The sequence below is a fragment of the Arctopsyche grandis genome, chromosome 7 (genome assembly GCF_051622035.1).
Source record: "Arctopsyche grandis isolate Sample6627 chromosome 7, ASM5162203v2, whole genome shotgun sequence".
NCBI lineage: Eukaryota > Metazoa > Arthropoda > Insecta > Trichoptera > Hydropsychidae > Arctopsyche > Arctopsyche grandis.
Window position 1 is genome coordinate 21839527 of NC_135361.1, and position 13577 is coordinate 21853103.

General features: G+C 34.1%; 1 protein-coding gene across 1 annotated transcript in view; it reads right to left on the reverse strand.

Moving 5' to 3' along the window:
* Positions 1–13577, reverse strand: part of Dys (Dystrophin) — a 580264-nt gene that overhangs the window by 425163 nt on the left and 141524 nt on the right. The gene's annotated exons all lie outside the window — the stretch shown is intronic.

Here is a 13577-nt window from a genome sequence, read left to right on the forward strand (position 1 = left end):
ATAATAGCCACCAGTATGGCTCGGTGGTTGCGTTTATGTTTAGCACCGAGAGATTACTAGGTTTGATCCCGTGCTAATCTTTAATACTGCTGGTTAGACTTGGAAATTTTGCGATTCCAAGTCGATCGTTTCTTATCAGAGTTTGCCAATTTTTCTGATTTTAATTGTTGAAACGGTTCCTCAAATTGGCAAAAATCATCCTACCCGCTGTCACAAATATCTGAATTTGATTTATGTACAATATGTAAAAAAACATATACAAGTCCATAGATGTCTCAATGGATTCATTAATTAATTAATTGTTGATTTCGTGTTCTTCAGCCTTTCGAAATACAGTGATTTATGTAATAAAAATGCTGCAATGTTTGTAATTATTTGTCTAGGTAGGCGCATTAGGGTATACTCGTACATACATGTCACGCCTTCCTGGTATATACATATAAATGTAAAATAATAAAATAAATATAACATAAGAAAAAATAATAAAATAAAAATAACATAAGAAAATTGAAGATGTCATTGCATCATATCAATATGCAATATGACAAAAAATCATGATGGTTAAAATTGAAACATAAAAAATAAGACATAATAAAGGTAGGTACAAGAAGTAGACATTGACATCATTCTATGTAAAAACAATGTGCTGTAAAGACTAATAAACTGACCATTAGTCTTATTAAAATTTTGGGGCTAAAAAACCCCATTGAAGAGAATGCTATGTAGACTTAGCAACAATAGGCGAAAACAAAACGTGTCTACGTACGCTAAGATAATGTTAAGGTACATAAAAACTGAAATCTTGGAGAATTAATGGTAAATATAAAAAATATGCTAGACTAGTTAATTCTAGACAAGTTTATCTTGTCATTCCCCATATAAATTTGCTTGGATATAACCAAGGTTAGTACCTGTATATTTTGAAGTAGAGAAACCGAGAGAATTTTAGTAGACTTTTTCCAATAAGTTCATATACATTTTTTTACTAGGTGCCAAAATTATGCAGTTAAACTCCAAAATGGACCGAAAAAAAGAGATGTCGAGGTTCAAAATCATCAAAATCAAAGCTTAAGATTATGGCATGACTAATGACTATAGTGTTGTAGACTATTAAATTGTGTTATAGACTATTCATATTGCCCGGATATATTATATACATACTTATAGTAGATGATTTGGAAGTTCAACAACTAAACAAGATAAAATTTTATCGAGGGACGTATGATAAGTTTAGATATACATGCATACATATGCACATATGCAAAAATTCGAAATTAAAAATTAAAAAAACGTATAGTATTGATATACTTGTAATCAACTACAATATACCGAATTCATATTAAGATTATTATTAATGGTAGATACGGATATGTATTTGATATGTAATAAATATCGTGTTTATATCGCTCCACCATTAGCGAGATTAAATAAGAAATAATTTATTACAAGGTATTTTCCAATACGGAACTCTTGAACTCTTCAAAGGAATTTATCAACGTTAATGTGTCGCGCAAGGTAGAAAAACGAAATGGTAACGTCAATTTATTTCGCGAGATCAAAAAAAGACTGGAACGCTTCGAAGAAATCGTTTCTCTGAAATTCGTTTAATACCATTAACCACCACTGAGTAAAACGACAAAGAAAAATAAATTTTCCAAAAATTTATTTACAGGTAAAATAGTCCGTTCAATTTTCTATACTGTGTGATACTGTATACATATATATCGCGGTAAAATAAAACGAAATTGATTTTAAGCGAAAAGTAATTCCCAATGGGCAAATTTATTTTTCATTATGACAACATCTAAAGACAACAAATAAATCTTAGTCGGTGGGTAGACAAACCCAAATCCTTGCTAGCATAAAATTCAATTCGCCAACAACGTCCCTCTGGACAGTGATCCTCAATCTGTCATATCGGCATTAACCCTATCGTGTATTTAATTCAATATCCGTCAAACATTCTACAATGAAACAATTGCTTAGTTTTAATCGATTCTTTTTAATTATCACTTAGATAAAAAGTTTCCTGAAAGGGATTTTATTCAGCCTCGGACTCGATAGATCTATGGCATTCGCGTACCTCAGTTTTAGTGAGTCTGAGTTCTGTTCCCAGCGGAGGTCGCAACCCTAGAATACCAAGTGGAGAAAAAAAAGAGAAAAGAATGATAAGAAATCTCAGGATCGGGGAATGAGGGTTTCCCAGTGGGTACCTCTAACAATGCGAACGGAAAGCTCTGATCAACTTTGAAAGTTGCGATCTACGAGCTTATGTACGTCGAACGGAGAAACACCTTGCGGGAGATAAAAATGTCAACTTTTCGCCGCTAATATATAGTTTCCAAACGTCTTCCACAAATTTCAACCTGAGATTCACAATAAAAAAAATCAAATAGAACGAGTTCGAGGGTAACGATCGCCTAATGCAGATACAGGGTTCGAAAACAAAGTTTATACAGAGAACGAATTAAATGATCCGTAAGTAAACGGTTTTAATTAAATACAGATAAAAGCGGAATCTCGCGTAAAATCGTCACGTTGTAAGAATTTCTCAAAGAGAAAAGTTAACAATCTAAATTAAACTGAACTTATTGCGATCAATACTGAAATGAAACGAAAAAAAAATGTACCCATACTAAATATAACACCACTTTGCTGAAACAGACAACAACAATAAGCAATCGATTATATTAAATGATACAACACATACATATGACGTATGTACATACACACATACATATATCGAATATCCACTAGAATTCTCGGTTAGCCATGACGTCACAAAATAATGGTTTGGGATTCCACAATCAATGGTGTTGTGACCAAACACCACATACTACGTCCTCGCTCATATATCATTTCCTCTTCACTTGACTGCGAACAATGAGAGGACACAACCAACAATATATTATGTTTGATGATAAATCAGAGAGAGAAACTGCCGTAAAAAATATATAAATAATAAAAAGCAGACCGATAAAAAGAGAAAACTACCCCCATTATCGCATAATAATCGCGTGAACTGGGGTCGTTAGCGGTTAAATTTCGGAGCGTCTGAATAGGCGACGCTATAAATTGGCAATCAATAAATTTACTATAAGTATGTACATATATTAAATAAATTTAATAAGGTAAAACGATATTTAAAGTACTGCATTATAAACAGAAACGATATATCAGATACATTGAAGGTCTAACAAGTCGTTTAATATTTTAATATTTTAATTAAAACAAATATTATTATTCATTATTTTAGCTATTGAAAAGGCTCCAATTCACCAATCAATTTCTGCCCCCTTAACACAGAAATGAAAAGCCACTGAAACGTAACCCATTTAATACCCAATATTTAATAACAATTACTCAAAATACTGGAGAAATCGACGACGAATTATGTATCAAGAATCATCATTAAAATCAATCATTTCTAATCATTTACATTCTATCATTTTTATCTCAATATCAACTATAATAACACTGAGCAATAACAAAAAAACACCGGAGTGTACACTTATCTATCTTTACTAATTTTGACCCAATGAAATCGAATATGACAATGGTTTTTCTGAGCTTGCTCTCGTTTAAAAGATACGAGCGATTAGAAATTGAGCAATTTTTACAGATTTTTGACTTTTGCTGTCTTTAATTTAAAATCATGTATTGCTGTGCAAAAAATTGATAAAATCAATAGTAGATGATTTTTTTATTGATTCTGAAATTGTATTGCTTTGAACTAGTAATCTATCTATCTATCGAATTGTAAAAGTCAAAAATAACCTTTTTTCTTACACATTTTTTTTATTATATCTCGGTTTTTTTATTATCAAAACGTACTAATTCTAGCGCTAAATGATTTTAAATTGAGCTAAAATAATGATATTTGCATGCACGATGCAAGAGCGGGGTGAAAAATAGCGAGCGCATCATTTCATCCCACTTGCTCACTTGCGGATGAAGAGCCTAACCTAGAACATTTCATTCTGTAATTTAAAATCATTTACCGCTCGAATTAGTATGTTCAAATAAAATAAAAAAAATATTGTGGTAAAGTAAATATACTGTTAGATATACTGGTAAAGTGAAAAATTAGCGAAATTACATACATAGCTCATGATATTACAGAAAAAATATATATTTTTGACATTAAAAATTCTCTAGATAATTACTTATACGTATTTCAAAAGCAATAAAAATTACAATCAATAGAAAAAGCATCTGACTATTGATTCCAATACTCACTTTTGGCACAGCAATACTAAAGACTAAAAAAATGCAATGGTGAAATTTGACATTTAATAAAACTTTTCTCACGGTGGAAGAACAATAAAATATTTGTGAACCTAAATTAATTTTACACCTGTTTCCTTACAAATTTACATATTTCAATATACCTACTCCAGCTAAACTCTGAAATGAACTTATAATAAGTGGCACGCTTTTCCTAAGGTCAAGCGACACCCGGCGTAGAAAGGTCAACTCTACCGGAAATAGATCGATCGGGTCATTTCCTGCTTCTAAAACCCTCATTTAACATTTCGGACAAAGCCCCTTCTCATTTAACAATCAAGCTTCAAATATATAATACGTCCGAAACTAAACGAGTGACATATTCGATACATATCTCTTGCACCTTACATACATACATATGTACATATGTATTATACAAATATATATAAGGAAAGGGTAATAATGAGAGAGGTCTTAAGACGCTCAGTTGCCGGGCGGATTTGTGCTGTACAAGATTAGGGGCTGCTGCTGACGACCGGCCTGAGGCCGAACAATGGTCTAAGCATGGGGTTGTGTATATCGGAGAGCCATACTATGTACATGGGGTACGTTCTGTGCAGAAGCCCCATTAGCAGAGACGTGCTATGAAATGTTTAGGCCCAAGCTCCCGTACCCCATACACCGCATATACGCAAGTCGTAATGGTGCGATATATTTTTCCCATTAACCCTGCCACGAACGAGGGGACGTTTTGACGGCTGTGAAGTCGTACAAGTACTAGGACCAAAAAAAAAACGAGAAAATCACTCCGCAATGTACGTGCAATGTGCATGTATACCTACAAATCGAGTGTGTAGTTGGTGTGGTAAATGTACGAATTAATATGAATGTTGAGTGTTAGAAAAGGCAGTAAGGTTGTTTGAACCCTCTCCCGTTCTGTAAATTCCACTAGGTTTGTTACAAGATTACATACATACATACATATTTGCATTGTAGTTAGTTTAATGTGCTTACAATAAGAAGAAAACTATAACATAATAATCTTAATATGCATATAGTATGTAGATTGATATCATATGAAAGGAAGTTATATTCCTTTTTTTTCATAGTATGTATATATTTTTGTATTACATAAATAATATACATATTTATTTATAGTACGTATATGGATGTAAAAATGAATTAAACAGTTTGATTCGGATAATATTTGTATATTTATACTCAATATAAATTGTAAATAAATAAACGTATCCAATAAAAGTATAAAATTTCAATCTCACAAGCGAACGTTCCAAAACAAACAAATCCATCAAATGCAAAATACATAATATAATCAAAGGAAAATGTATACAGACTGTTGTCATAGAGAGGAAGAGAGGTGGATAATTTTAATTAAACAAACGTGTTAAAATATGAGCAAATTTCGCACATTTTTCAACAAAATAAACAAATTTTGAATGAATTCTCCAACGAGTGTTAATCAAAGGAGAAAATTAAATAAAAGGAAACCTTTACATACACAAAAAAGGAGTAAAGGAAAAAAGACCATTGCGAAACAAAAGTTTTTTTTTTTGTAAAAGAGCCGATTCCACGTAATCTGGATAATTATCTTTCAAAACGTTTACAAAGGAGAAGAAAAGACTCAAAATAAGTTTCGAGCACAAAAGAAAATTTTCATTGTACATAAGCGTTTTAAAGCGCAAGCGCTGAAAACGTTGACATTTTCGCGTGTATAAAAAAATCATCACCCAAAAACATTTTGTATGTACATACATATTTACAACGTCCAAATCGCTTACACAAAATGATTTTACAAAGCTTCTTCGTACTACGGGACTTTGACCACGTCTCGTTCAATGAGAAAAAGAAACGAGAACCGAGTGAAAAGCTTTCTCGATGGCTTTTACGTTGAAATAAAACTTTTAACGAGAAAGACCCGAAGAGTTCAAAAAAGGTCGGATTTAGTTAGTACATAGATGCCACGTTCAAATAGGGGAACTTCGTATTGCACCACCTGGAATATTATAACCAAACGTCAAAAACTCCACGACAAGAATGCTAAAACCAATTTTTCGTATAGAACAACCCTTAATCGCCTCACCCCCCCCCCCCCAACTCTCACACGAATTCTGAATGCGAATCGAAACGTCAAAAACTAAGCGAAACTTGTCAAAGTTTCTAAAACGACCAATATACCCAAGTCACCACTGCACTGCGACTCACTAGGTTAAAACGTTTCGTTTCACATCAGCCTAAACATATTCCTTTCACTATAAAAGGGATATATTCATACGCATATACATATTTATGTGTGTAGTATGTGCATACGCATTGATTAAATGTACATCTTCGATCACGAATGTTGAAGATACGTACTTTCATGAGCATTTCACGAGCCTACATGGTTAAAATGGGTCTAATAAATCAATATATGTACATATGCATACAAAGTTGGAAACGATCCCCATACTAGACATCACACATCTTCCTATCGGCGACCGTGCGTCAGAACCGGGAAATTAGTTATCCAACCCTGGATGCTGGTGTGGGTCAGTGCGGGTAACTAACTGTAACAGGTGTGACGAATGGCGGGACCGGGGGCCGCCGTTTAGCCGAGGTGATCGTTTCAATTATTCACGTTTCCAGGGCTTTGCAAGCGGACGATCGGATATATATAGGTAACATTTGCGCAATTGGATGGCCCTAGACCGACAGGAATTTACGACCGTCTCGTTTTAATTAAAGCTGAAAAATAAACGTCTGCTTGTTTATCAGTCGACGGACCTATTATTGTACGTACATACGTACACTTGCGAGTATTGTCGGGTCCATTGTGAGGGAGGTTGTTATCGCTGAAAGTGAGATTTGACGAATGGGAAGCGTTGCGTTGGAGAGTTTGCAGTTTAATTTTCACGGTGGCAGATAGCGTGTGACGTGAGCTTTGAAGCTACTTACTCTGCTTGTCATGTTTCCGGCAGACATCCTCAAATGCCTGGAAAGATCTCGGATGTCGATTAGCCGACAGACATTCTCATCAAAATGGTTGTACGCTGTTGGTGATTCAATCGTTTTTTTTCTCCGAAGTCAAAAACAAAATAATATATTGCATACAAGAATAATGTGAAAAACTCGAAATTTATGAACAAAATTTGAAGCATTTTTTATACGAATCAGCGAAATTCGAGATGCTTAAAACTCGAAAATTGCGAGAGATGTGTAAAGGTTGCCAATTTGTTGGAATCATTTCAATAAAGATTAGATAAATTGGCAAAATCTGGTAGAAAACGATCGACCTGGTCTGGCAAACAAACCATAGTCTGGCCAGCAGCAACCAATGGGATTCGAAACCGTGGCCACAATGTTCGAAAGCATATATGCTAACCACCAGTCCACACTGCTGGACTGTGAAACAAAATATAAAAAATAAATTTTGAAATTCATAACCTGACGCTGTGAATAAGCTATGTAAATATTTGAAGTTCAACAGTACAAATCTACAGTAATTAAAAAGGTTCAATAAAAAAAACGATGGAAAATATTATGTTGAAATGTCCTACAGAATATTTTAAGCTCAAAAAGTATGAAAATGAAAACGATGTAAAAGACATAAAATAAAATTTCCGAACAGTATTAATAATATATTTTGATACAAAGTGAAAACATTTCTACTGCATACATACATACATATTTAAATGTAAATTTCCACTTCTGATTATATTAAAAATGTATCAACAATCTTGTACAAAGTAATAAATGAAAATTTTCAACGTGTCTGCCTCATACATACACTCTTATAATAAAAAAGTCATAAGCTTCTTCTCTTTGTGAATAAATAAAAAAAAAGATAATAGAAAAACTGTCTCGAAAGCAGTTTAAAGCGACAAAAAAATCGTCGACTTTGCAAGGTTAATAATTTCGCAATTTTTTATTGGTCTTGCGAGAGAGTCTGAGAAAATCTTGTGCCAAGAAGGCTAATTCAGCAGTGACTGCATGCGACAGGCACTAGAATTAATTTAACGACCTATCCCAAGAGAAATATAGTTTTAAGACAAACCAATTTCGATTATTTTTCCACCCATTATACCACCAATAAGATCATCTCTTCAAAACGCACCGTTTGAACGACACACAAATGACAATACATATACAAACGAACATGTAACTTTCAAGTTTAAAATCCAGATGCGAACTTGAAACGTCACGAATCAGTAAAAGTTCACTACTGCTGCAGCGGTGTAATAATATTTACGAGTTTCCGTATATTCCAATTACGAGGGCGAACCGAAAAGGGGCGTGAGAGGGACTGGATATATAAAACGGAACATAAAATGGAACGTATTTATAGGAAGTCGTTACTATATGGCTGGAGAGTGCGAGATGTAGGATGTGTATTCGTATTTACACAACCCCTAAAATTATGTGATAATGTACGGGTGAGGCTCGGCCCGGTGAACGACTTCTAGGTGTGCGCAAAAATATGGATGTCCAAGTCTGCAAACGATGGGATTGTGAGTGCAAATGGATGACGCCATAAATGTGAAGGGGTAGGTGGGAAGGGATGGGGAGGGCTTCCGACCCACCCAGGGGGTTTTGGGTCGGTGTGGAGGTCGTTCAGTGCAGGCATCGGCAGGATAATAACCAAATAATACCCAGAACAAACTATCCGCAATGTACTGTATTATACCGACGAGTTGTTTGTTTTAGGATAAAATTTTACAATACGAGATTTAATGCTCTCGCTAAAAGGATATAATTAAGTACATTCAAAATAGTTATGTATACACATACGTAACTTGGAGCAAAATTTTATATCACAAATTTTTGAATATTCAAAATGGTGTCACGACAAATCGTTTACGGACAAAATGTCTAACGACACAACATCTACGGCTTAATGATTATGAAGCATTTTGCTCTCGGAAAAAATGATTACGCGACATAATTTTCATACACAAAACATTCATACGTTCAAAATGGAATTCAATAAAACGTGTGGTGACAAAATAATGTATAAATAAAACCAGAAAAACACCAGACAAAATAATATATAAATAAAACCAGCAGAAAAGATAAGTAGTTAGCATATAATCCTTTCGAACGTGTCACGAGTTTGATTCCGACTGGTTGATGGTGGCCAGACCTTGTCTATAGGGCGATTGTTTCCTATAATTGTAGTTAATACATATACATAATTAAATATTAATATTATTTAACCAGCAGCATAGATCAATGGTTAGCGTTTAATGCTTTCAATTGTTTCACGGGTTCACGTGACTTCAAGTTCGATCGTTTCCTATCAAAGTTTTCCAATTTAATTGATCTTCATTGAAACGGTTCTTACAAATTGGCATCCCCGTCCTATCACGCAAAAATTCGAGTTATTCAGCATCTCGATTTTTCGCTGATTTTTACAAATACTGAAAATTTGTCCATAGATGTTTCTGTGGATGTTGATTATATAATATTTACAATGCTTATGTACAGTGTTTGACCATAGATGTCGTATTTAATGTAAAATATAGAATGATTATGTATTTATAATAGATATTTCATGAGCTGTATAGTACACAAGTCGCATTTGAGCGATCTGTAAAGACGAGTGGACATAATTGATTAAAAATAAAATATAAGCCAGTCTAATCATACGTTTGTAATTTATGATTGTGTTGTTAGACGTTTTGTCCGTAGACCCTTCGTCGTGAAATCATTCAAAATCTTCTAAAGTCCTTTTCGCACAAGTAAATTTTAACGAGTTGGAGACGGAGTTTTTCTATTACTTAATCGGTTCCAATCGTTGTAATCGCAAATATAAATAAACAGACAGTAAATTCTCACGTCTTTGAGACGTGAGAATAGAAAATTAAAACTTATATCTGTAACAAAATTAAATACTTTTAAGCAATTTTACTCCCAAAATCATCAAATACTAAAATTTCAAATATTTTTACGAAATTAAAACAAGCATTTATTAATTTACAATTAGCTATTTAAATATACATATATATTCATACGTATAAGACGTATATTGACAAAAATCAGAATCGTTTGAACCAATCATATTCAAATTTGCATAAAAAGTGAGAAAAATTTTGGTTCAATGTAGCGAATTTTTTTATCACACCTCACACCCTATAAATATTCACACCGTGGAAAATTGAATTTTCCGCAACGCGTGTATTTGTTCATTAATTGAACCGACCCGTGGAAAATCTGAAAGAAACAGACAGTATTAACTTTTTTTTTCGCTCGTAGTGTCGCATAACGTATAACTTGAGTCTTGTATTTTCTCCAGATTCTGCTCTTGTGGCGTGTTGAATGTTTCGGTCGCGAGATTCTTGGATGACATCCGAAAGAAACATAATATAAAAGCTACGTGATACTTTAATTAATTTCTGGAAGAGGGTCCTCCGAAAAGGCTCGTCGAGAACGACGAGAAAATATTAAAACTTGGTAGCTCCTAGCGTTATAAGTCAAAACTCGGAAAGCTCTCCCTGTCTCTCGCGTGCCTTAATTTAAATTCATGTTTCGACGACGAAAAACAAGTTCATCTTGTAGACAGAAGGAAACTAAAAATGCAACACGTTGCCTAGATTTCTAACAACACAATTAATATATAACTACTATATTTATAAACGTACACAGCGCTTATACGATTTTCGATGTACGCGCAGGTGTTATATTGGCGTTGTAAAATTTTAATAGCCTACGCGAAAATTTATTCAGCAACAAGGATGAGTGCTATTATATTTTCGATGAAAATACAAAATTCACCGCCTAACAATTAGCCCTCTTATAATACGTTACCGTGTTGTTTCGACGCGTCTTCAAAAATATTCCAAACCTCCATTTGTTTGTACATAAATTGGCCTCTCCTGGGCGAATTAATATAATTTATAAGTGGAAGTAAAAGTGCTTTTGTGTATATTGTTTACGTGTTGTGTTCCGACAGTGTTTTCGAAAACCACTCGACAAGCAATTTAATAAAAGCCCACAACAACGCCAACCTGTGACAGTGATTCCAAATCGTTTCAATTCGTAGGACGTAAAATTGCTAAAAAAAATACCCTAATTAGTTTATTTTTGATACAAAATATTTGTAAAGTCCCATTTTCGCAACCGTCAATTTATCTGAATATGATTTATGTACAAGTTTCAATCCAAAGATGTTTCTATGGATTAACTAATTAATAGTAAATTTCGAGTTTTTCAGCGTGCCGAAATTCAGCGATTTATGTAATATAAAATGATACAATGTTTGTAATTGGCCAGGAAGGCGCATTGAGGTTTGCCTGTTAGGCCTTTTTGGTATACATATATGTATTGTATATGTAAAAAATGAAATAAAACATCACATGAATTATAGCAGAATTTTCACGTGAAAGAAACCTTTCACTTACGACTGCAAATTCTCTTTTTACTCAATGCTGAGCGTCGTGGTCAGTTCCTGTCATCTGAGATCTGGTGGACGATCTGCCTTCATTCTTCTCGATTCTGTGCCGAGTTAAATGTAGTGTTTAGGGAAGATCCCGCCAGTTCTTTGATTTGATCTCATCATCTTAAAACTATCTTCTCGCTACCTTCCCCCTTTTGTTTCGATGACTATCAACCTCTCCACATTTTCCATATGTTTTCTGACAATGTGGCCAAAATAGGAAAGAATCCTTTTTTACAAGGTTTTTCTTAGCTTTTATTCATGTTGTGGAGAGTCTCTCCGAAACTTCCAGCTCTTTGTGGATTGTTTTTGCAGTCCATGGAATTCGCAACATCCGCCTCCATTAATCACATTTCAAAAATATCTAACATGTCCCTTTCCTTATTTTTTACCGTCCATATTTCGACACTATGTATATAGTTCAACATAGATCGATTAATGGTAATAACATGCTCAAAAGTACGGCATGGCGTGTCTTAGTATAATTGTTAATTCGTACGATCTTATTATTTCGACAAATTTCTTCAAATATGGAACTCACCGTTATCGATAACTGTCAATACAAGGATAAAACATAAAAGAGAACACTGCAAGGAGCAAGTTTCGCTAGCTTTTTTTTTGCATGTGCAAAACTATCTAAAAAAAACATATGCCTTGTACCACTATGTATGTCTGCACTTAAATGGTTTAATCTTTTAGATAGATAAATTCGTCAACCATCGAAAATTCTCAAAGTACTTGGTTCCGGAGCGCCAAAGTACTTAATGATGAACATTCATCATAAATAATTCCAAATTTTGCCAACACATAGGGCCGAAAAACTATTGCAATAACTTGATAAAATCAATTAATGGTGTAAAATATGTACATATATATGAATACTGTAAGTCAACAACTTATCTATCTGGATTCTGATTTGTTAAATCGATTCTACATATATGAGCCGTTATATTTGAAAGTGGTATAAGTCCACTTTTCTTTATTTCGATGTTTTGCTTTTAAAAATATTAAAAAATACCGGTGGCCTTGTAACACGTTTATTCTGCTTTTCCGAAATTCTGGACATATCGAATTAAAATAAGTGATAACAATTTATGAATTAAGTTAAACAGTATTTTTGGAACTGAAAATTGGACTTCCGCCACTTTCAAATATAACCGCTCATATATTGCCGATACTATGTACATACTCGTATATTATATACATAGGTATTTATGCATACCACGAAATAATTCATATATTAAAATATTTTACATATAATGCATATTAATTAAGATTCTTAATGTCTTATTTATCTTATGTATGTACATAGGTCTCAGCTGGTGCCAGTACATAATTCCTCAGACCACAGATTGTGAGCCGCTAACCGACAGGCTTTTCTCATCGTCCATATTCCTGCAGAGCCCCGACCCATTTCCCGCGCTATGCCAGAATTCGCGTGCCCAACGTTCGCAAATTAATTTCGCTCATTAAGACTTTCATACACGTCTTAACTGTTCGCGTTTATCGCATAGCAATCCCGGAGATGTAATTGCGCAACGAAGATTAAACGAAAGTCCCACGCCCCTTTTTTCCGCCCTAGTCCAAATTAAATTCGAACTCGGGCATTCCAACCCTTTCGGCAGAGTAATGATGCCCGTGTGACGTCTACGTTCGACGAGCTTTCTCAACTGTCGCCAAAGCTCAATATAACTGACAGTGAAGTTAAAACGCCCCCCCGATTTAATCCGAAAGCTTCCAAAAATAGCTCCAGAATTAATTTTTGGAGCTAAATCGACCGATAAAACGCTTCCGTGAGGGAAGCGAACGAATCGAGTGAGTCTACCTAACACAAATCCTTAAAACATATTTATTTAATGTATTAAAATGTAAAGGGAGCGCACCCGGAACGAGTCGGAAAATCCCCATAGACCTACAC